This window comes from Acomys russatus, chromosome 1 (genome assembly GCF_903995435.1).
Source record: "Acomys russatus chromosome 1, mAcoRus1.1, whole genome shotgun sequence".
Taxonomy (NCBI): Eukaryota; Metazoa; Chordata; class Mammalia; order Rodentia; family Muridae; genus Acomys; species Acomys russatus.
Genome location: NC_067137.1, coordinates 73,501,610 through 73,527,799, shown reverse-complemented (window position 1 = coordinate 73,527,799; position 26,190 = coordinate 73,501,610).

Below are 26,190 nucleotides of genomic sequence, written 5' to 3'. Positions count from 1 at the left end.
TACCCAGTATCATACATTGGAGTGTGGGCTCTCTCTGCCTTTAATGCCTCTCTTTAGATCCCATTCCCCAAACTGGGCTGATATATCTGACCTCAGTGGAAGAGGATGCACCAAGTCAGGGTGGGTTGGTACCCATGGGGAGCAACCCCTTCTCTGTGGAGGAGGAGAGGGGAACATCATCGGAGGAAGGGTGTTTGTGAAGGTGTTAGAGGAGAAGAAAGGGGCTGATTTTACCTTCTGTTTAAACAGCTTGTTTTTAATTATCTATGTGATTATCATGAGCCCACTAAATAGTACAAGGTCATCTAAGTTTGTGCTTAACTATTTAGCAACCTAAACTATGACTGTCACATTCTTTGTAACACATGAAATAAAACATCTGTTTGAGTAATTTTAGACATCAAATATTCTGGCAAACAAAATTCTGCCTACTAAATTTCTAATCACATGAAGTTTCTTGGAATATTTAAATATTCGTAATGTCTCCAGTATAAAAAGGAAACAATTATCCCTGAATTTACTATTTAAAAAAAAAACAGTTCAGGAACAGTCACAGGGGAGGGGAATATTGGGAAAATGGGAGGAAGGGAAGAATGGGAGGATACAAGGGATGGGATAACCATTGAGATGTAACAAGAGTAAATTAATAAAAAAATTAAAAAACAGTTCAATAAAAATTTCAAGGATAAAAAATGATTATATTTTAGAACTGAAAATTCTATAAGCAAACCATATTTTTTTGCTCAATGAACCTAATATTTTCTCTGACTTTTTCAAAAGATCATCTCTTTAATTCCTCATAATATAGGCTTATGAATTGATTTCTCAATCTACCTCTACAAATCTGGAATACTATAATAATAGAAAAATACTCTCAACTGTATTTCATATGTAAGGTAAAATAAACAAAAGAATTATGATTAAGATCAGCTGAAAGTAAAACATTTCACAGGGGCACAATACTTAGCATAGGCAATGTCAAACTATCACCTATAGGCATACCTGCCTGTTATTATTGGGTACTCTTAAATTTACATTTTAATTGCTTGATTTAGCCAATTAATATAAATTATTAATAAATTGGTGGCTGTTATATTATGCTTTATCTGGACCACCCTTAGTAAATTATAGCTTTTGTTGCTTTTTATGCATTTATAAATTGCAACATAAAGTTTTGCATATAGTCTCAATTTTGTTTTATTTTGTGTGCATTCAATTATTCCAATATTTACCTCATATAAATGTTTGACATATATCTCCTTTCACAAATGATTTTTTAGAATTAGTTTTAAAATGTATTGATACTATCCTTGTGAATGTGTTTGTGAGTGTGTATGGGGGTGTTTGTATGTTTTTATATATGTGTGTGTGCTAGCACTAGTTCTTCAGCATTAGAGTGGAGGTTGAAGAACAGCTTTTGAGAAGATAATTTTTTCTTTTTTACATTGTGATCTGGAGATTAAACATGGATAAGTAGAAGCACTTAGCTCCTTGAAACTCTCAACTCCAGAAATGGTTTTTAAAACCATTAAGCACAGGACATCCTTCTTTCTGTACCTTGAAGATACATTATTTCACAAACATGACTTCACTGAGGGCATTTGCTAAAGAACCACACGCACATGCAAACGCAGAGACACATACAAACTTACTAGCACACACACACAGACATGGACACACAGAACAGAATTGTTTAGTATTTTATTTCTTACTACCCTGTTTTACTCATTTCATGGTAGTTATTAGTCCACAAAATTATCTTCTTTGGTCATTTATGTTGTTTATCTCTCTTGCCAAACAAGACAGAACTATATTTTTAACCGCTGTGAAAATTCCTGAGGCTTTAATTCTTTCACAAGCATATTTGGTAAATAAATAACTTGAATATTCAATATTCTGTTAACTTTCTCTTAAATTACAAACATTTATGATACCTTAACTTAAACAACAATGAAGTAAAAAACTTTACTAAAGTCTTTAGATATTTCACTGAATTTTCTTATGCATCTAAGATATATGGTCTGTATATTAAAAGCAGTGAGTGAAAAGGTTTTTGCAGAGTTTGGAAAAACCATTTTTAAAATTAAGTTATGTCCTCTTCAGTGCTATATATGCAAAATGAAAGTATTTTCATAGTTTTATTTAATTTTGTTGTTTAAATGAGAGCCAAAGTGATATTTTAATATGTAAACTGGGATGTGTCAAAATGATTCAAATTTCAAAAGAAAACAACACATTTACTGTGTTTATAAGGATAGATTAAGAAATCATATAGAATGTAGACTGTATAAAAATAAGTAGTACAAATTAACTTTAAGTGCCCAAATTATACCATATGAGAATTTTTCATTAATGTTCTTATTAAATCAAGACATGCATGTGCGGTGACTTATGATTAATTTATAAATATAATCAATATTTTGTAGACACACCATGGTTTCCTATATCAAAGGGAGAATGCAAGTATTTGATGAGTTATAACTTGAGAAGTATCACCATTCTGTGACACAGCTCACAAATGCCTCTAAAAACTGACTACTATAGCTTTTATTTAGTAACACTTTCACACTTTGTATTGCTATCACATAGCCTTGAAAGAATATCTTTGCAATTTTATTGTTTTTTTTCTTTAGAAAAGAAAAGTAAATATCTAAAACTTTTAAACAGTTATTATATCAAATGTTTAATATAGTTGTTTTGGGTAATAATTGAAAACATAACATTAAAACTCATTTAGCTATTGTAAACATGTTCACAAATTATAGAAGGCCCTCGAGTCCTGATTTTAGTAGTCCTCTGGAACAACAATTCTCAAGAAATGAGAATGGTTTAAAGAAGTTGTGTTATTTAAAAAAAGTAAATTTCAAGATTTCCTTGTTTTTAATAGCTGAATAGTATTCCATTATATAGATGTACCAAGGTTTCTTTACCCATTCTTTGGTTGAGGGACATCTAGGTTGTTTTGAAATTCTGGCTATTACAAATAAAGCTGCTATGAACATTGTTAAGCAAATGTCCTTGTTGTATGGTGATGCATCATTTGGGTATATTCCCAGGAGTGATATGGCTGGGTTGTGTTGAAGTTATTCTCAATTTCGCGAGAGTGCACCAGATTGATTTCCAAAGTGTTTGTAAAAGTTTGTATTCCCACCAGCAATGGAGGAGTGTTTCCTTTCTCCATATCCTTGCCAGCATGTGCTGTCACTAGAGTTTTTGATGCTAGCCATTCGGATAGGTGTAAGATGGATTCTCAGAGTCATTTTGAGCTGCATTCCCCTGATAATTGGGGATGTTGAAAGTTTATTTAAGCATTTCTCAGCCAAAAGGCTTAAGAAGATACTCCAACATTATAGAGAGTTTTGGGTGACTATCCTGGTAGAAAACTGTCTCTGTTATTTTTTCATTTGGAAAGCTACTAACCTGCACTCCCAGCAGTTTATACCTTTTCAAATCTCTGAGGTACTTGAGGATCAGGTAGCTTAGTTTTACAATGAAGCTTTGTGGTTTAGGGGTTAAGATGTTTTTAGGTCTAGAAAGGTGTTCTAAGTTGAAAATGACAATATGCGATGGAGACTGCTTTATGTTCAGAAATTTAGACGCACCAAGATAGGAAAGATGTCATCTTCAAGGCTGTCAAATACATATAACCAAAACACTAAGAATGTAACATTTATATAATTCCTTATGGTGTCCTGGTTCTTCTTACTATAGGTAATTTATTGTGTATATATGTAATAATATAAATGTATATGTAAAAATAAAAAATAAAAAATATCTGAGTGGAAAAAAAGTCATAATATATTTGTCGTTATACAACCTATATTTTTAATATTGCCTGTTAAGGCTGACATCCACTAGTAGAGCCAAGCTGTCAAAAGTGTTTTTCTTTCCATACCAGAGCAATTTCACTAAATCATAAAAACTATAACATGTATTTTTATTAGAATGGAACATTTGAGCTGCCATTATTATTTACTTTTTTCCTCTCTCTGACAAATAAATCTGGCACTTTTGCCCACCTTTGCTTCCCCTTTGCTGAGGTGCTGTTGACATTTATTTCATGGTCCTGCTATTGTGCCTTTCCTGCCTTTGTGGACTGTATCCCTTCTTCCTTCCTTTCTTTTTAAATATTCATTCATTTATTTGTTTGTTTGTTTTATACAGTGCTCTATCTTATGTAAACCTGCATGCCAGAAGAGGGCATCAGATCACATTATAGATGGCTGTGAGCCACCATGTGGTTGGTGGAAATCAAACTTAGGACCTTTGGAAGAACAGCCAGTGCTCTTAACCATTGAACCATCTCTGTTCGTCCTAACTCTCTCCCTTCTTAAACAGTAAACTCTCCTTTAAGTTGCTTGTCTGGTATTTTGTCACATCAAAGAAAAAAAATGACTAACACAATCTTCTCAAGCCTAAAGGCAGGCCCATTTCAGAAGAAAGATTGTTTTTCAACTGCACACTAGCCGGCTGTCTCCAAGTTCCTATTTGCTGGGATAAAAAACCACCATGACCAAAAGCAACTCAGCAGAAAGGGATTCTTTCAGCTTGGACATCCAGAGTCACATCCATCGTCAACCAAGGAAGTCAGGGCCTTTCTTACCAATGAGATTTGTTATGTAATTTTCAACTCATTTTTTTTTCCTTAATAAATTTAAAACATTGATATTTAGAAATTCCCGGGGCTGGAGAGATGGCTCAGCAGTTAAGAGCACTTATTGTTTTTCCAAAGGACCCAGGTTCAATTCCTAGCACTCACATAGTGTCCAGTGGCCCTCTGTAACTCCAACCTTAGAACATCTTCTGCCATCCTCTGGACTCATTGGATACTGCATCAACGCACATGCAGGCATAACACCCATACTCTTATGGATAATAATAAAAACAAAAAAATGAAAATTAAAAAAATAAATTTGAAAAACTGTATGGGAAGCTCAGTGAGGACAACTAATTAGCATGTCTTGACACATGCCCATCCCTCCTCACTCTTTTATATTCATGTTCTTAGAATTATAGATGTCTTAACAGTAAAAAGTGCTTTTAAAACTGTGTTGAAAAATTGCATATAACCATTTTGTACTTTGTAATAACAAATATTGTATTGAAAACAACTTTGCAAAAATCTGTTAAGACAAAAATTAAAATAAAATGTTGCATAATGTAAGTAGACCTCATTGCATTAAAATTACTTATAATGTGTGGTTATAATTATGAATCAAATATTTTTGAGTCTCAGTGAGAATTTTAAACATTCAATATCTAAATTTTTTCTATAAAAGAGAACATTTAAATGTATTATCACACATTTTTGAAAATTGTTTATTTAAATGACATGGGCATTCTTCTGTAAAATGCTGAGAAAATATTTTTCCATTTACATACACAGCAACCAATAGATCATGAAATAGCTTACAACAGTAGTTCTTAACTTATTGATCATGAAATAGCTTACAATACTAGTTCTTAACTTTTATAATGCTGCAACCCCTTTACATGGTTTCCCACGTTGTGGTAACCCCCAACCATAAACTTATTTTTATTGTAACTTCTTAACTGTAACTTTGTTACTGTTATGACATAATGTAAATATCATGGTTTTGAATATTTCTAATGGTCTTAGCTTACTCCTGTGAAAGAATTGTTCAAGGGGAGGCCTGGAGACACTCAGAGGAAGGATAGCAGGCTACCAAGAAGAGACCTGATACCCTATGAGCATATACAGGGGGAGGAGGTCGCCCTCAGTCACAGACATAGGGGAGGGGAGTAAGCGGTAAGCGGGAGGGAGGGAGGAATGGGAGAATACAAGGGATGAGATAACAATTGAGACGTAATATGAATAAATTAATAAAATAAATTTTATAAAAGAAAGGGTTGTTCAGTACTAAAAGGATGGTGTAATCTACAGGTTGAGAAACATTGGCTTAAAGCGTTTCTACTTTGAAGTTTTCATTTTTAAGGAGAGACAAAAAGAGCTGACTTACACAAGTGATAATTCCCATTGATTTTAATATTGCATTCTAAGCGTTATGTTAAGAATAATATATATATATACATTTATTAGGAGAAAGATAAAAATATGCAGATTTATAAATAATAGGCTAGTATATATTCTTCCATGATTGATACATAATTAGTAAAAAATAGAAAGATAGACTTTTGTTTTTCTGACAATTATCTGATAGAAACTGATTAAAGTACAAACAATTTATTTTAAATCACAGGTCCAAGATTTGGTTTATGCTCACCTTATTCCATCTCGACGTGGCAGAGCTTCAAAGTATAGGGTGTGTAGAGAAACCTAGCTGCTGACCTAATTGAGTTCTCAACTGGAAGGTGGTAAGGACAGATAAAATTAGAAACTAAATTAATCTCAGAAATTAACCCTCACCTCTGAAAGCCCCCATCACATTTTGCTAGCCATCATATTTTGGGTCCATCAGTTCCTTAAAGTGTTAAGAGCCTAATAATCTAATTTTCTTCAAAATGCCATCAGAGGTACACTCAAAGATGTGTATGATTATGCACATGGAAGTCATTCATTCAGATTTATTTGATAACCAATAGAATCATGGTACATATATATAGATGATAGTTTTAGTATGATACTCATTATAAAACTGTTATATCATTATAAATGCTGAAAAAATTTAAATACCATGCTTAGGTATAAATGCCTAGGATAATTTAAATTAAGTCTTTGATATATATTCATAAATCAGTGCTTTACTTCACTACCTCTCACTGTGCTGAGTAATGAAAGTACTTCCTAGATTATGCAAATGGATTTCAGTGTGTGATTTTTATCTTCCAACATTGAAAAATTGTACACACTAACATTGACTTTGGACCCAAATTCATTACATACTTCTGCTATTTTGACTTTGCTGACAATATTCATTTTCTTTGTAAGAGTGATAATAACCTTTAATTATTCTTGAAATTTTGGATGGAAATGATTCTACATAACAGAGGATCCAAAGATTGGAAAGCTTCAAATAGTACAAACTATATATTGACATTTTCACCTTCATAAGTCTGAAGGTATACACCCTAGAATTTTAATAGAGGGGCAGGATTTTCTCCACATAGTCTAATCCATGGACATGATCCTTATACCATGCAACATAAGTTTCAGTTTCATAGGTAACAGATTGCTTCGACAAAGAAAAATACAGCTTTAACTGCATATGCCAAACACATTTCCCCCTCATAGTTATTCAACAACTCTACCTCTTACATTAACTTATAGATAAAATGAAGTCATCAAAAATTGGTTAATACTGTATCTGTTTAATGGAAATAATAATAGTATGTTATCCTTTATGGCCTATGACCCATCTATCCATAGCTTCTTGCCCTCAAAATGATTCAAGGTATAAATTTTATCTTATGAAACTGTACTGAAAACAAAATAGAAAGTAATTGGTTAGTCCCATTTCAAATGTGATGCCTTTGCAATAGTGGGCATGTATTACCAGATAGTCAGTCATAATAGTCACTGTTGTGGTCACTTGGAGTGTTCACTGTGATGTTCAGACATAGTAGTTGCTCCCATCGTCACAGTGATGATCAGATATAATATGTAGTATAGTGTTCAATAAAATGATAAGTTGTCATTGTCACTTTGATGACCAATTATAGTGTTCATTGTAATGGTCAGCTATATTCACTATTATGGTCATCTATAGTGGTCTGCTGTGGTGGCCACCAACAGTAGTCACTGGGGTAGTCAATGAAGTGAATAGTTGTATGTTTCATTGTGATGGTCAAGCATAGTAGCCACTGTGATGATTACTCTGGTAGTCAGTGAAGTGGTCACTTACAGTGTTTACTCTGATACTCAGCCATAGTGGTCACTATAGTATCCACTGATATTAATGGTCAGCTGTTGTATTCAACTGAGCTAGAAACTAGTGTGATAAGTTGCATTTGTCAGCTGTAAATATCACTATGATTGTAAACTGTGTTTGACACTGTGCTATTCAGCCATAATAAGTCACTGTGGTGATCACTGTAGCGTTCACTGTGAATGTCAGTTATAGTAGTCACTTGGATGGTTGGTGATATTGGTCAGATGACTTGGTAAGTATTGTGGTTAGTTGCATTGGTCATCTCTAATGATTACTGTGATAATGATTTGTGTGGGTCACTATGATGTCTAGCCATAGTGGTCATTGTGGTGGTGATCATGGTAGTCAGGTGTAATTTTCACTATGATGGTCAATTGTAGTGTTAACTATGATGGCCAACCATAGTGATGACTCATGTGTTCCACTGTAGTGTTCAGTGTGATGATTTAGCATAGCATCAGAGTTCTAGATGGAACACTCCAGTATTGCTTGTGGGAGTGCAAACTTGTACAACCATTTTGGAAATACATCTGTTCCTTACACAGAAAATTGGGACTTGTGCTACCCAAAGACACAACTATACTACTCCTGGGCATATACCCAAAGACATTCCACTATATGACAAGGACATTTGCTCAACTATGTTCACAGCAGCTTTACTCATAAAAGCCAGATTCTGGAACCAACCTAGATGTCCCTCAAGGGAAGAATGAATAAGGAAACTGGCTCATTTACACAATGGAATATTATTCAGCTATTAAAAACAAACGAATCTTCAAATTTGCAGCCAATGAATAGAAATACAAAAGTTAATCCTGAGTGAGGTAACCCAGACCCAGAAAGATACCCATGGTATATACTCACTTATAAGTGGATATTATCCTAACATAGATGTTCTCTAAGAGACTCCATCCAGCAGGGGATCAGAACAGGTGCTAAGACTGGCATTTAGACTCTGGTCTGAGTGCTGAGAGTGGTATGGAGAAGCAGGCATGGAAGGACCCAGAGGGCTCAAGAGCTCCACAGTGAGACCACCAAGACCAGCAAACCTGGAGCTGAGTGGGTGCGGGGTCCTACATATACGGTTTCATTAACCAAGGACAATGCATGCAAGGACTGCGTCTGTCATGAACTCTGGTACCCCCATTTGATGACTTCCCTTTGGTGGAGAGGGCCTCTAAGCACACATAGAAAGGGGATGCAGGCTTTCTGAATGAGGCCTCATAGGCTGTAGTCATATGGTTGGGGAAGAGGTCCCCTTCTGTCAGAGGGTAGGGGGATGGGAGAAAAAGAGAGGGAAGGTGCAAAGGGGAAGACAAAAAGGAAAGGGTAACAATTGGGACATAATCCAAATACATTTTAATAAATTTTAAAAGGCAAGTATATCCCTAAAATATAAATATAAATGATAAATGAAAAAATTGATGACTACTTTTTTTTCCCGCACTGCCATGGGTAGCAGTTTTCAACACTTTGAAATATAACCAGTAAAACTGAAGCATCCAGCCTAATATCATTTTTTCTATAGTTTTGCAATTCATTTATGTAATATTAGCAATGGAGTTTTACTGTCAAGTTTTGGAGGATAACCAAGAGCATTGACAATAGCCTGTAATCTATACGGGTCCATAGCCAACAACAGCATAAAAGCCTCTTTGACTTATATAACTCTTAGCAATTTTTAATTGTAGTTCTGTACTTATTCTATAAGGACTGGTAGTGAGGGAAATTATCAATATGCTGAAGTCTCTTGTCTTGTTAAGAGCTCTTAATCTAAAAGTGGTATTGATTTGCTTCTACTTCTCATGATTTACTTTCAGTAGTGATTTACCAAAAAATATGATAAAAATCCCTGCTATATTAAAATAGCTGCTAATTGATAACTAATTTTCACATGTATGTCTCAGATTCTTAGGTTACTGATGTATGGACTGATGTATTTGTAAAACAGGATACCTATAACATGAGGTGGCCTAGAACTCACCATATATTTGAAGATTATCTTGAACTCTTGATCACTACCACTCAGACCTATTCCACACCTGCATCCTACAATCTTTTCCTAAGTGTTCTTCTTTCCTTTCATTTTCATCCATTTTAACAGTTTCCCAAGAGGAAGACAAATGATCCTCCTTAAATATATACACCATTTCATTCCTTTGATCTGTATACCTAATTTCCATATTGTTAAGTATAACATACAGAAGTTAATAATAAAATCCTGCTCAGCCTATTATCATACATTCGATTTTTCTTCCACTTTTTCAGTGCTATTCATCTTACTATTCTTTTTTTTTTTCAGTCTCTTATCTTTAATCTGAAGTTCTGATTTTTTTCCTTTTTATAATGGAGGAAGTGGGAACTCTTCAAAGATTCTCTCAACACTATTATACTCAGGTGATAACTCTCCTCAAGTGTTATTTTCTTAATGTAGACAACTCTCACTGACCTGTATATAGCAGCAACAACCCTGCTGTTCAGCCTACTTCAGCCTCCCTTTGCTATTTATTTTTCTTACACGTACTCATGTCAGACTAAAGGTGTATTCTGCTGATATGCTTAGTGTCAACATAAAATTTTATAATATACTTTTGATTTACATGTAAAATAATGATAGCATGAAGATGTGTTTCGTTGATCTGTTTAATTTCAACATATCCCATTATAATATGTTTTTGATTCATATGCCAAAACATCTGAACTAGTAGCTGAAATATATTATTATTCCAATTGATGAGTGCACTTTATTTAATGATATTAGCAGTACGATCATGTGTTATATTAATTTAAAGTGTAGTTTAACTTGAATGAAAAATATACTCCCTTTATTAATTTAATGTATTTAAATGTATTGAAACACTTTTGATATTTTTGTGTCTAATAATTTCCTGTAAATAATAGCAGGCATTATTATAAAATATGAATGATATTATGTTTGTACCTGAAAATGATTGATAATATCCAAGCAAGTATGTCTGTAAGGAAAACAATTCTTAGCAAGAAATTTTGTAGCAGCCTCATAGAGATATGAGAGAATAATACAGCAACTTGCTTTTCTTTTTGTCAATGTCTCTTTGACTTGTTCACTCTGGATTTCCTTTCAACTTGTTTAGTATTGGTGTCATTCTTACTTGCTCATTCTCTGATTTTTCCTTTCATCTGCTTTTTCTTCAGACTTATCAGCAGGATTCTCTGCCTATAATAGAGAAGATAATGTCTCAATCACTTTCCTATTTAGCCAAAAGATATTGTCTTCACAGTGTTGATATGATTATTCTGATAATCAGTTGACCTCTACAGATCTTTTAGTAGGTCACAGTTTACATAATAGAAAAGTTTTATGAAAGTTAACATTTCACAGAATAGTTATTATTTTTTAGATTTTAGAAAAATATTTTTCTTATATGGTTTCAAGTTTGAAACACATCATTAGTTATTTATCTTAAAATGCACATCTAGATTTTTACTGATACATAATTTTAGACCAAACGTCATAGTTTCTACATCTCATAACATGGATGAAAAGAGAACCACTCACTTACCAATTCTTATTTTTGCCTGAAACCACAGCTTTCGCATATGCTTTGAAAATTATAAAAAAGTAAAATATCCAAAATACTATCTATGATCAACTTTCTCCAAAGCTCTTATAAGAATTAAACCTTATATGTCTTTGAAAATAGCATTTTGATATAGTGATTAAAACCACAAATTTTGGCATATATTATTTTCACACTTAAGGTCTGCTGGTTTATTTTTACTTGTTTAAATATTTCATCTCAGCCAGGCAGGATTGTGTGCATCTATCTCCACTCCCTGTCCTCAAGAGGCATAAAGGTCACTACATTAATATCTTCAAGACCAAGCTGATCAGATTCAGACCCAGCCTCAACCATCCCTTCCCTCCTGCATCTGCCTAAGTGTGTGTGTGTGTGTTTTTTTTAACATTGCTTCAATTATTTTCTTAGCCTAGAAAACTTGGTTCATCATTATATTAAAGGCAGAATGAAGAGGTTTGATTTGTGTTACTGTATCCTTTTTTAATGTGTTGAACTGTGAAACACAGAAAAAACATGTTACCATAAATACCAAATATGCAAAAGTACTGGGTTTTGAAAGTATTATTATCATTATTCCACCATGTAAATGTACTTTTGACATTTTCAAAACGTTTCTCATATTTTTTCACATCAGTAAGATTATTATTATATATATATATATATGTGTGTGTGTGTGTGTGTGTGTGTGTGTGTATCATCCATGAATTTCCCCCTCTGTGTCAATATGAATCCTCTGTACACAGGTACTGTGTCAATTGCCTAGTGCAAAATGTTCATTGGGAAGTGAATTTTTATAAAGTGAGTAGGGAAATAGGAATGATTGGGAGAGCTCCTTTTTGTATTCCCTGTTTTACTATTAACTAAAATTATACTCTACCACTAACCAGATTTAGGTAATAGAGATAAAAGTCTTAAGCCTGAAAAACATAACTCACTTTGGGGGGAAAAAAGTATACCACACATAATTGGCCATGAATAGTTACTAATAGCTACTCACGGACTGAACTGGCCAATATACCAGGGACATTCTGGACACCGGGTCTACTTGGTGTTATACAGACTCATGCACAAATGAGAATATATGTTACTGAATCTTGATGTGAGGGTTTTCTAATGAAAAAGCAGCATACTTGCTCAAATTCTGTCTCTTTTTTTGAACACAGTGAAGAATGAGTTACCATTAAATTAGACTTTTAATAGCCTTGGTGAAGAAACAGCTAAGCAATATCTTTCCAAACCTAGTCATTTTGTTTATATGCTGAAACTCTTCAGTATTTTCATCCTACAAATATTGGTAAATCCAAAAGCCACTTCTATACTTTAGGCTCATTAAGCCAATTAAATAATTATCAACTGTGAAATAAAATGCCAATGTAATGATATGGGGCTGGTGGGATGATTCAGTGGTTATGAACACATATTCCCCATGCAGAGGATGTAATTTATGTTCTCAGAACCCATTTTAGATGTCTCCAAAAGTGTTCCAAATCTTGGGCTCTGCAATATCTGTACCTCTTCTCTCTCTCTGTGCACTTGCTCTCTTGAACATGCATTTAACTAGAATCATAAAAATAAGTGGAAAATAACTATAAGGTGATACTTTTTCCTTTGACCTTACCTAATAATTTGCTTTAACTTGTTATTTGACCTAAGGCAACATCGAGGCCTGTAAACCACAGTGCTTCAACTTGATCTGTATTTGGACTTGTTCGACACTTCTCTTGGATTCTTTATTGGCTAGTATTCATCTCACATATAATTGCCTTCCATAACACACTGTAACAACATCCTGTATCTGTCACCTTGATCCAATGTCCTATTGTGCACAAGAGAGGCACATGAACTGAAGACTCTCTTTCTTGTTGTGAAAATACTGTGAATACCTCGAAACTAAACAGATGATGGCCATAGATAATATCAAAGAAAAACATGAAGTGTGAAAAAATAATAAAATCACTTTTATGACAGCACCAGAATTCCTAAGGCAAAATTATCAAGCTAATAAGTCTATTTTGTATTTATGCAATTCTGTTAAAATAATTATGATTCACAGGGAATTTCATGTATGAATGTCAATAATAACTTTAAATAAATGATAACATGGGATTATTATCATTGATTCTTTATTTGAAACATTTTAAGACAATTAGCTGATGATGGGGTTTTAAATGCTCACAGCAAAGAAATAATGCACTAGCTGAGAAAAGAGATACATGCCTATAATTCCAGCACTAAGGAAGCAGAGGCAGAATTTTCTCCTTGGCCCTAGTAATCCCTGTGATTAGCAATACAATAAAAGGATGGATGAGAGATGAGTCCGCAGTCTGAGAACTCTTCTCTGTGTGTCTTTGTGAAAGCCCTATATGACAAAACACATTTTGGTAAGGTAAAACAAAGGTATTATTTTGCTGTTGTTAAAAATTGTGCTTGAGGTCCTAATATCAACAGAAAGACTTCCCTATTATGAAGTGGCATGTTATACATGAATAGGCCCGGCACTGAACTTAGAGCCATATGTTTTTACCATTTATCAAGATCATTTATTTACACAGAAACACCTATAGATTTTTAAAATTAATAATAGAGTTATGATTGGAAAGAAACTCAATACTTGTTTAGTAAAGAGAGTTAAAGAAGTTAGATATTAATAACATGGTCCTATTAGACTATAGAAAGTAATTTAAACTAAAATTACAGTACAATTCCTGACTTATCAAAGCATCCCAAACTGATGCACAACAAGCTTAGCAAGAGCATTTCTATAGTTTTGGGGATTTTTTATTACTTTTTTATATATACATTTATATCATTACACACATATATAATAAACTACCTATACCAAGAAGAACCATGACACAATCAGGAATTATATAAATGTTACGTTACTAGTGTTTTGGCCATTTGTTTTTTTTGGCAGTGTTGAAGAAAACATCTTTCCTAGCTTGGTGCATCTTAAATTCTGAAAGTAAATCAATATTTATTATATCTCATTATTATCAACTAAAACAACTATCTACAGCTAAAAACATCTTAAGCTCTAAACAACTAATCTTCATTGTAAAACTAAAATATCTGGTCTTCAACCCTTTCATAGACTTGAGAAGTAATAAAATTGGTTACCTGAGTATGCCAGGACTGCAGGTGAGTAGCTTTCCATATGAGAAGATGGCAGAGACACTTTGCTACCTGAATACTCACCGAAAACTCTTTATAAAATTGGAGCATCATCTTGAGCCTTCTGGCTCAATATATCTGACAGACATATTTGTGAGGCAGGGACATTGAGGACTTGTTTACTCTGTCTTGGCAGAGTTTGGCCATCTACTCTGCCTGCATCCAAGCTTGTCAAGTTTCAGGCAGAATTCTGTCTATGATAGAAATGAAGATATTTTGCACAGTGCCTGATTTGCCACATTTGAAGCCATCTCCTTAAGTTCTTTGATGTTCACCGTCCTCTGTGAGGTAGGTTGGGTGTTGCAAGTAGTTAACCTGCCTCATTGACAATGAATCTTTAAAATAATAAAGTTATTTTAAAATGATGTATTTTATATATCTTTGAAGTTTTTAAAGACCTTTTCTAACTATTATAACTTACCTTTCTATAGATGCCATTATTTTTTTACATTTTTATTGAAAAATAAAATAATTCATATTACATCTCATTTGCTATCACATCCCATGCATCCTCCCATTCCTCCCTCCCTCCCACTTTCACCCCAATCCCCTTCCCTATGACTGTGACTGATGGGGACCTTCTCGCCGAAATATGATGCTAGGGTATCAAGTCTCTTTTTGGTAGTCTGCTATCCTTCCTTTGAGTGCCATCATGCCTCCCCATCAAGGGGACATGGCCAAACAATGAATTTCCAAAATTTGTGGACAAATGGAATGAACTAGAAATGATCATAATGAGTGAGTTAACCCAGAAGCAGAGAGACTCAAATGGTATATACTCACTTATAACTGGACACTAGCCCAAGGGGCAGGTATCATGAAAGTCTTCACTTACCATGAAAGTGGGATAGAGGTGAGGACATTCTATTGGGACTCTAGGTGAGAAAAATACAGGAGATAGGGAAATAGATGGATCTAGAGGGTCCTAGAAACCTACAAGAAGAACACTATGATGGGCGGATGTGGGCCCAGGGGTTCTACTCGATCTAAGGCACCAACCAAGGACAATAATGCAGTCATCATCAAACCCCTACCCAGATCTAGCCAAGGGACCAAACATTCTCCACAGTTAAGTGGAGACTGGGGACTGACTTTCACATGAACTCTAGATGCCATTCTTTGTATAACATTAATGAAGATTTACAAGTGTCTTTTTTCTGCTCATACAAAGAGGAGAAAACCAACTTTAATGTTTTGTGCATCACCCATACTTTATAAATTTATAATTTTAAGACTGTGTAATGCTTTGAGGAAATATGTTTTCAGAAAAGAACCAGACACTGACATTGGATCAAATCTGACAGAATTCATTCCTCTCAGCATGGTGGACTCTGACATCCTGCATCCTTCATGTTCCAGCCCCAAGTTCTTCCATTGCTCTTCCTCATCAGAATAAGACAGCTCCCAGGACACATTCAAAAAAAGTTTCCAATCTCCATTGGTCCAGCATTTCAGAATGTACCACACAGTACTCTAATTAAGCCTGAAATTTTTCACCATTTACAAACTGGACCACAAATGTTAGTTCCAGCTTGTTTAACCATTTCCCAATTTTATTTGGGCCATTGGAAAGGTATTATTTGACCCAAATCAGCCTGAAAAAACCTTGAGAGAACGATGCCCCATTTCATCTAAGGGTCATTGGGTAGCATAAGAAAGCAGGCTGACAGAACATGAAAACAGCCTAAGTGTTCATCAGTAGAAGAATGAATAAAGAAACTGTGGTACATATACACTATGGAATACTACTCAGCTATTAAAAATGAGGAATTCCCGAAATTTGTAGATAAATGGATTGAGCTAGAAATGATCATAATGAGTGAGTTAACCCAGAAGCAGAAAGAATCAAATGGTATATACTCACTTATATCTGCATACTAGCCCAAGGGGCATGTCCCACGAAAGCCTTCACTTACTAAGAAACTGGGACATAGGGGAGGACATCCTACTGGGACTCTAGATGAGAGAAGCATGGGAGAATAGCAAAGTAGAAGGATCCAGAGGGTCCTAGAAACCCAAAAGTAGAACATTATGATAGACAGATTTGGGCCCCGGGCTCCCGCTCAAACTAAGACACCAGCCAAGGACAATACAGGTGGTAAACTTTAAACCCCCACCCACATCTAGCCAATGGTCAGAACATTCTCCACAGTTGAGTGGAGAATGGGATATGACTTTCTCACGTACTCTGGTGCCTCACATTTGACCATGTCCCTGGAGGGGGAGACCTGGTGGCACTCAGAGGAAGGATAACAGGTTACCAAGAAGAGACTTGATACCCTATGAGCATATACAGGGGGAGGTAATCCCCCTCAGGAACAGTCATAGGGGAGGGGAATAAGGGGAAAATGGGAGGGAGGGAAGAATGGGAGGATACAAGGGATGGGATAAACATTGAGATGTAACAAGAAGAAAGTAATAAAAAAAATTAAAAAAAAAAAAAAAAAAGAAAGAAAGAAAGCAGGCTGAGAAAGCCATGTAGAGCACTCAGGTCAGTGACACTTCTCTATGGTTTCTACTTCCAGGTTTTTGCCCTGAATTTCTGCTTTGACTCCCTTTGACAGCAAATGCATAGCTAGAAGTGTGAGCGTAAATCACCCTTTTCCTCCCCAGGTTGATTTTGATCATAGTGTTTATCACAGAAAGAGAAAGCAATTCAGGACACTTCCCTAAACCCCTATCTTGTGCTTTTATAGTGAGGATATTTTCATTTATCTAACCAAGTTCAAAATTCCAAGAAAGACTCAATTCAAAATAGTTTCTTACAAGGTATATTTTGTTCAGTATCATAAAAAATCTTGTCATAAAGCAAACTTAATCCAAAAATTAAAGAAAAGGTTAGAAGAAAAGAAAATAAAAAAAGTGAACTGTGCAAGCCATGAAAAGCAAACCTCCTTCTCCATGGCTTCTGTTTCAGTGCCTTCTACTAGGTTTCTGTCCTCACTTCTTCAGGGATGGACTATAATGTGGAATTGTAAAATAAATAGAGAGAGAGAGAGAGAGAGAGAGAGAGAGAGAGAGAGAGAGAGAGAGAGAGAGAGAGAGAGAGAGAAGCCTCCCAAAGTTAGGTTTGGCTGTGGTGTTGGATCACAGAAAAAAAACAAAAACAAAAACAAAAACAAAAATAAAACAAAAAAAAAACTAAAAAAAAAAAACCCATAAATTAAGACATATGCAAAAGTGACTTCTTACTAAAAATCCTTTTTACTGTGTCTTCCATTTTGACTCTTTAAGCAAAATTTAAATATATGTTGCATGTTAATTAAATACTAAATTATTTCACTTGGCAACATGCAATTGAAACAGCATACACAAGACTTGTGCATGCTCAGACCATACAGGATACCAGCATAGAGGGAGAAAGTGGGCATGAATTTCTACTCTTACTTCAAGAGCTATTCACTATTAATAGCTGCTGGAAGAAGAAGATTCAGTTTTCTTTAAAGCTGTAACTTCTGCTTATTTGGTATCCTTCAAGTGAAGCCCATGAATTATAGTTGATATATTTAAAAACATGAGAAAAGTTTGTGGGCGAGAAGAGAAGGCAGGATGGATGTGTGAGGATTCCCAGACAGTGGGGAGTGAATATGGTCAAAAACCATTATACATTATTTACAATTCTTAAAGAACAAATAAAATTGAGAAAATAAATAAATACAAAATAAGAAAAAGAAAATATAAGAAAGCCAATCTAAATAATCAAAGACATATAAACTTATAACTACCTACTTTTTGGTTTATATAGAAAGAATGACACTGAGGTCCAAGATAGGTTGGTCCAAAGGAAAAAAAAAACTATATATTGGTTAATCAATTAGGAAAAAAATCATGTATGTAAGGTAATGGTTCTTATGAGATGAATATTACATGAAATATCTCCTTATTGTGACTCTTTGGATTTATGTTTCTGTGTCCAAAAATGTGTAGTACACCCAGATTCCCAGAATGCCTGGAGTTTACTTGCTTACCAAAAGTGGACTCTGTCTGGTTAAGAGCCAACTTCAGCTGGCTTTAGAAGCAAATGATTAAATGTCATCTGTTTCGGTGTGTTCCTCGCAGACAGTTTAGTACATTATATGCTATTGTCAGTCCAAGAGGCGCATGCTGGATTTTTATCCTCTCATATATCATACTGAGTATGAATATTTTATGTAAATTTGATGTTGAAATAGTTTAATGACTTAAGATAATACAGTAGTATTACAGAGAAATAACTTCTTAAAGCTTGGACCAACTGATAAAGTAGAACATCCTGAAAAAATAATTTTGAAATTGGCAATTGAGTTTCTAAAAAGGCATTTAAGTAACAAATTTATTCAGTGCTAATGAATATTTGATTGGCTTTCAGATATAATTGCCCTCTATCAGGGTCATAGCATTAACATAAAATTAGTCATTATCTTCTCAGTGAGAATTGGAAAGATATTTGTATTAAAGGTTTTCTAAGAGCTATTCAATGAAATTGAATATTGTTGACAGGGCATAGGGATTTGAAAATACCTCTTCAAATCTGATATAATATATATATATATATATATATATATATATATATATATATATATGTGTGTGTGTGTATGTGTGTGTTTATATATGCACATACATATATATCAGAATACAGACATACAAATATATCTATACATATAATATATATATATATATATATATATACTGAAATAAATTTGTAGAGATTTCACAGAAAAGCTCTTTGAATTCATGGTTGATTTACGTTTTTCATATTCTTCCTAAGGTGGTATTATTGTACACAGTTTGTAAAAACAGCTCCTATATATTTTCTTCACGTATTTTTATGCTAATAATTATTTATAACTTTCAACCCATGCCCATTCTTATTGTTAATCAAAGAAATAATTTTAAAAATAATTTAAAAGGACCTTTAAAGAGTGATTTTATTATGAAAGATGTCATTCATATATCTGACTAGATTAAATATCATTATGATGAATTAAATATTGCTCTTGATGTAACTTTCAAGCATGAAAACATGGGATACTAATGAGATTAATATACTTTAGTTCTATATAAAACTTCAGTAGAAAATCTCCAACTGAGCATCAGGAGACTAGCAGCATTGGAGAGTTGTGTACTTGAGATACATTTGCTTCAAGCCTCCACATAATATTAACTTCAATTTTTAGAAATATAATTCAGGAACACATTAAAAATATTGGCATAATAATAACATTTTGGCATATGCAAAGAGAAATCACTGTTTTCCATGTCATAACAGGAAAACTAACACTCTGAAATAAATGCTAGTATTTGTAATTGTGTACAAATTATTACCATGCAAGTAGGAAAGGGGAAATGAAATCATCACCTTGAGATTAAACATAAAGTTCTTATGGCTGGGAGTGATGTCACACACCTTTGAACAAAGCTCTGAGGAGGCAGAGGCAGGTGGAGCTCCATGAGTTTAAGGCCAGCCTGATCTACAAACCAGTCCAAGACAATCAGGGCTGTTACACAGAGAATCCCTGTCTAAAAAATAAAATCCACCCACTCACACACACATACACACACACACACACACACACAGAGAGAGAGAGAGAGAGAGAGAGAGAGAGAGAGAGAGAGAGGGAGAGAGAGAGAGAGAGATCTAGCAAAAGGGGTTGAAAATCTTAGTATGATAGACACTCAGAGCATTTGATAATACAGAAAGCAGAGCATATAGCAGCACGATAGCATATATAAGCGCTGTGTCACCGTTGGCTTTAATGTAAGTTTCGATGAATGATGATATGATTTTTATTTAGACATTCATCTATAAAATCCCTATATATTATGTATGAAACTTTTAAATTATGCTCCACCTTTTATGATGTCTAGTTTAATAGCCTCATCTATAGATTGCCAAACAATGTCATGGTTAATCACGTCTTTTATCACCTTTTTATTCAGTTAATCACCTGATAAGGCAATAATCTTATAACTGATGTAAGTAGTGTTGTTTGAAAAGAACAAAAAGTTGAAATAATTAGGTCAGTTTTACAAGCAATGTTTCTTTGTCACTGCTGGGTAAATTGTGTCTTCATCATAGGATACCCAAGTACTGAAATGAAACAAAACAAAACAAAACAAAAATGATGTGAGTAGGCTGGAAACATTTGGACATAAGATGAACAACTTCAGCATTTAAATTCTTTCAACACCAAAGAATCTTGGTTAAAAAAAAAAAAAAAAACAAAGAGGAAAAAGTAGGACTTTGGTACCTTATTACTTATGGCCTAATTATTATACTCCCTTAAGATGATAAATTAAAATTAAATATTTTCCATAAGACTAATTATCCAAACATGGTAAGAAAAAAGTCCTTTCAGGTGTACGTAGCTTATGCTAAGGGATCATTATTTTTCAATATTTGTAGACAAAAAGCCATTTCACAGTCGAGGGAGACTACGCAAGGTAGTAACAACATGAAAGCAAATATCCAGATTCAAAGATGCTGGGTGGCATCTTCCCCCATGAGGAGGAAGTTCATACTGCATAGTATAAGCCAGTGAATTATCTCCTATAAAAACACTTAGAATTTCAAAAACACAATATTATTTAGTGTTTTTGTATAATCCTTATAATCACTAACTGAGACACTGCACTGCCTAACTCAGTTTAAATTTGCTACACACATGCAACACCTAGCAGGGTGACAGATGTATATTCTGAAATTACTTCGGAGTCTAAGAGAAAAGAAAAAGTCTTATGCATGCAATATTCTCTCCTTCAAAAATAATTTGAACTGAAGTTATTCAATGGCAATTTCATGCACACATATGGTGTGTTTGATTATTGTGAACCTCACATAATGGTTCTCAACTCCTTACATTCGTATTATTCCCTTCTGTACAAGTCCTTTTTATACATCCATGCCTTTTTTATTTTGTTTGTCAGCACACCGAGTTTAACCAGGGCTGTTAGAGCACAGACATATAACTCTCCGTATAAGAGTGGTAGACACATAAGTTATAAAGAAGTAAAGACAATGGTTGTCCCTTCCTCAGCTATAGAGATGGCCCAGAGGTTAAGAGCACTGACTGCTCTTCCAGAGGTCCTGATTTCAATTCCCAGCAACCACATGGTGGGTTGCAACCATCTGTAATGTGATCTGATGCTCTTCTTCTGACCGGCAAGTGTACAGGCGGGCAGAACACCATATACATAACAAATAAATAAATCTTAAAATGAATAAATAAAATCCACCATAGCCAGGAGCTCATGCTAGATTGACTTTTGACTCTTGACAGAGCCATTTTACTCAGGACCAATACAGGCAAATGTAGCTGCCATGGGTTATCATGGCACTGACCATGCCCCCTGTATTGAAGACTTCATGTCACAATCCCTCTCCCCATCCTCCACTTCTTAAATCATTCTCCTCCCATTTTCAGCAGTGTTCACTGAGGCTCACAGGGGATGGTATAGATGCCTCGTGTAGGAATGAACACTCAATAGTCTCACACAGACATGTATCTCCTCATTCACTGTTTTCATCATAATTTAATGCATCTGAGTGTAGTTTTTGTCTATCAGTATAAACATAAATATTTATAAGACATGTTGGTTCCTTGACAATAGAACTAGCAAATTATAATGAAGTTCATGTCCAGCCATGAGTTTTTGAGAAGATTGACATCATTAGCTGTCAGCTAGTGAAAGGAGGCTGAAATCCGGTCTTAGAGTAACTGGTTATTTCTGTAATTGTTATATTTTGCTTGGAAGGCTGGATTAAAACCCATAGGGTTCAGAGTGAAGTAGGTCTGTTGTTGCCTTTCCTTCTCCAGCAGCCTGAGTGCGATCTTAAGTTATTTTGAATGCTACACAGTAGCAATGAAGCTTCTATCTCAGTGACAGCTTGATTCCACAACATCTTGTAAGTAAGATTTATTATATAAACTTTGATAGGATCTTTAAAAGATATTTTTATTGTATGAATGACTTGCCTTCTTGTTTGTCTGTTTTCTGTGTGTGTTTTCTCCCTGACGTGATCAGAGAGGCATCAGAACCTTTGGAACGGGAGTTGCAAGACCTGTGTGAAACTTAGATCTTCTGCAGGAGCAGCCAGTCTTCTTTACCACTGATCCATCTCTTTACCCACTCACCCCCAGACAATAGGGTCTTATCAATTAGTGCTGTTGGTCATAAGGAGTACTAACAAGAACCTGAGTTATTTAGATGTACTCGGGGCTTCCAAGACCAGCATATCATAAAAGGCATGTCACACCCGGCCGTGTAGCTTTGTTTTATAACTCGTCATTTTCAGGAGGAGCATAATCCATCTTTATCAAATATCTTCACCCAGACTATCCTTTTAAAGTTAAACTTTAATGAGTTATAAATTAGTAATATCAATTCTTATTACTCTCTAATTATTTGCAGGGATGTCAACATTATATTTGTCAAGGATGCCAACACAGGGGAAACACAGCCAAGCAAACAAGCCTGTAGTATAAGCTTAACAACACAGAATTGATGTTTTTTGTAAAATTGAATCTAAGAATGAATGTCAAACACTATCATTTCTCCATAACTTTTGCAATTATATTACCCTGAAATTATATATTTTCTGACATCAATTTTTCTTTGAATTAGTAGAAAACACAAACTTATAGAATATATAGACACATAGTTTATATGGTAGCGTATATTGTTTTGCAAAACTTAGTTTGAAAAAAGATTGATGAAGTTAAAATTGTAAAAATATGTTTTACTTCCCTGACACAACTGTTGTCTTGGAGGCCTAGTTCCTCTATCTGAAATCATAATCTTAGTCCTGGAAACTTCTAGTTATCTAGTCCCAGAATGTTTTCAGCCTCTGAGACTTAATGCAGAATATGCTCACCCTTTTTTCTCTTTCAGAATTCTGGCTGGCTGGTTCCACTCAATTGTTCTGGCTCAAACTTATCTCCCAGCTGGCTGATTCAAACTGGCTTCTCTCACTTCTGACTTAATTGCTCTTTTTGGCCTCAAACTAACTCTATCAATCTGTTCTAATTTTCTGTCTCCTTCTCATTTTATGTCTTGTTCCATCTTTACCTGTGTCTAGCTTGTTCTCTCTTCCACCTCTCTCTGGAAATTTCCCCCAATAAAACTGCCTTCTTTCTCTCTCCTTTTGTACAGCTCTCTCTTAAGTTGCCTTTTTTACTCTCTATGTCCTTGGGGGGGGTTGGGTGTGTACTATTCTCTCAGATCTTGCTCTGATTTGTCACTTTGTCTCTAAATTAGATGTCACTTACAAATATGTTGCTTCCTTCTATAAACTAAATTTGCCTTCATTGTTTGGGACTGAAGTAGTATACTAAGGGCATGTTTGTATTCTAGCCAGAGGGACTAAAGGTGTATGTTAAGACTGTGTCTATATCTCATCCAGAGTAGCCATTTTTTGGATTAAAATCCTACATAAAATTTATACTGTTAATATATTATTCTTGTTATTCTCATAGCCATTGTTTTAATTTATATTTTACTGTTTAGTATATTTTGTGTTACAATATACGCAATTTTAGTCAACTCAGCTTATAGAACATTGTTGTACACAAGTAACATCTAATGCAATCTATTATGTGAAGTCTGCCTTATCACCGAAAATTTTTAAGTGAGTAATTGTATTTATAATTCACTTGAAATCTTTTCACAATCAAAACTACACCTCTTTCATTTGATTCTAGAGATGAATGTCCTCAGTGATTTTCATGATAATTCACTCGTTAAGCAAACAGAATAATTGGCAAAATCACTTTAATATTTAATGAGTTTAAAACTATAAAGCAGAATGAATAATTACAATAATTTTTACCTAAAAATTTAAAATGTAATTGAGAAACTAATTAGGATCTTTTACTTAGGAAAATAATTCAATTTTATTGCCTTCAAAATCCCATTATTCTGTCATTTATTTTTAATTCTGTCTACCAAATTTAAATTTGCTTGTTAAATTGTGAATTATGTCTAACATTAGCAGGAGGCTTCTTCTATTAACTGCTACATGAAAAAAGAGCATCCTGAATTGACATTCTAGAATATAAATGCTAATTATAATGCAATGCTCTTTTTGAAGATAATTATTTTATCCATTTTGGGGAATATAGAATTCATTTTAGATTTCTTCTAAGTAAATAAAGCAGTAGAGGAATGTAAGAGAAATAGCATGCACTACTTCAAGTCTGCCTACCCAAGTCTGGCACATTGTGCAGGCTCCTTCAGCTCTGTGGAGAAAGGATAATCTTGAAATTAAAGAATTCCATCATAAAGCACAAAGAAAATCTCTGAAATAAAGGAAACCTAATCTCTGTCTTATAAAGGGCGCTTTTTTTTTCTCAGATGAGGGCATGAGATGAAAATTGAACTCAACTCTTTCTAGCTCTATCTGCAATCTTGCTGGCTGGTCCAACTCAGCTGTTCTGCCTTAAAGTCATCTCCAAGCTATTGATTCATACTGAATTCTTTTGGCTTATAACTGGATTGTTCTTCCTGGCTTCAAACTAATTCTGGCAATATGATTTAATCATCTGTCTCTTTCTCTTTCTCTGGCTTGTTCTGTCTGAACTTGTATCTATAATGTTTATCATCAACCTATCTGTAAACTGTCTCATTAAGAAAAGAAAATCTTAAAAAAAAAAAAAAAAAACACAAAACAAAATAAAATCCCTCTCCCCCCCCTCTCTCCCTCTCTCTCTCCCTCTCGCTCTCTCTCTGCCCCCCCCCATCCTGCTCATAAGCTCTTAGGTAACCTCTTTTTCCTGTCCTGTTCCCATCTCATGACAGTTGGGTATATTCTATCTCTTACTCATTCTGTCAAATCTTTCTCTGATTTGTTACTTTGTCTGCCCTCCAATGAGACATGACTTTGCTACCATGCCTGCTTGCTTATATAAAGTAACCTTACCTTCATTGTTTGGGATTAAAGATGTTTACTAAAGCTACGTCATTATTCATGCAAGAACATACTATAAACAAGAGTGTGTGTGTATTCCTGCCAGATCACATAGACCTAGAAAGTCTTTGGATGTGGGGCCTTCCCAGAGTAGCCTTATTGCTGTACTAAAATTACTCTACACTGTCTAGTAACTAAGGAGAATGTTGCTCAGTCTGCAGAACACAGGCTAGTTACCAGTGTCAAAGATGTAAACTTCGGTGATTTTTAAAAAGTAGGTTACTGTATCATTTATTTGTTTTAGCTCGGGGGGAGGGGGATATCGTATCTTGAGACCAAAATGCTATAAAGGGCTCTGTTCTTCATGAAACAACACTGAATATATGAATGTTGTAGATGCTGCCTTTGTTATATAGTACTGAGATTGAATACATACAATTATGCTTTTAAGGACCATGTTTTCCTATGATCCCTGTGTTCTGGATATCATAGTAGAATGAGGCAAAGAAAATTTATTCTCAGATTTAAGGCTTCATATTGCTTCACACAGAGTTTTACTATGCGGCTAAATTTTGAATGCCATGGTGAGTTGAAAATAAGAGTGCAAAGTAACGCCATTTTGTTGTGCCGTACGTGATGAATAACTCACTTTGAGAATGCAGAGAGGCAGCTTGACTTTAAGAAACAGTGTATTGGATGTCAACATTATCTCCAGCATTTA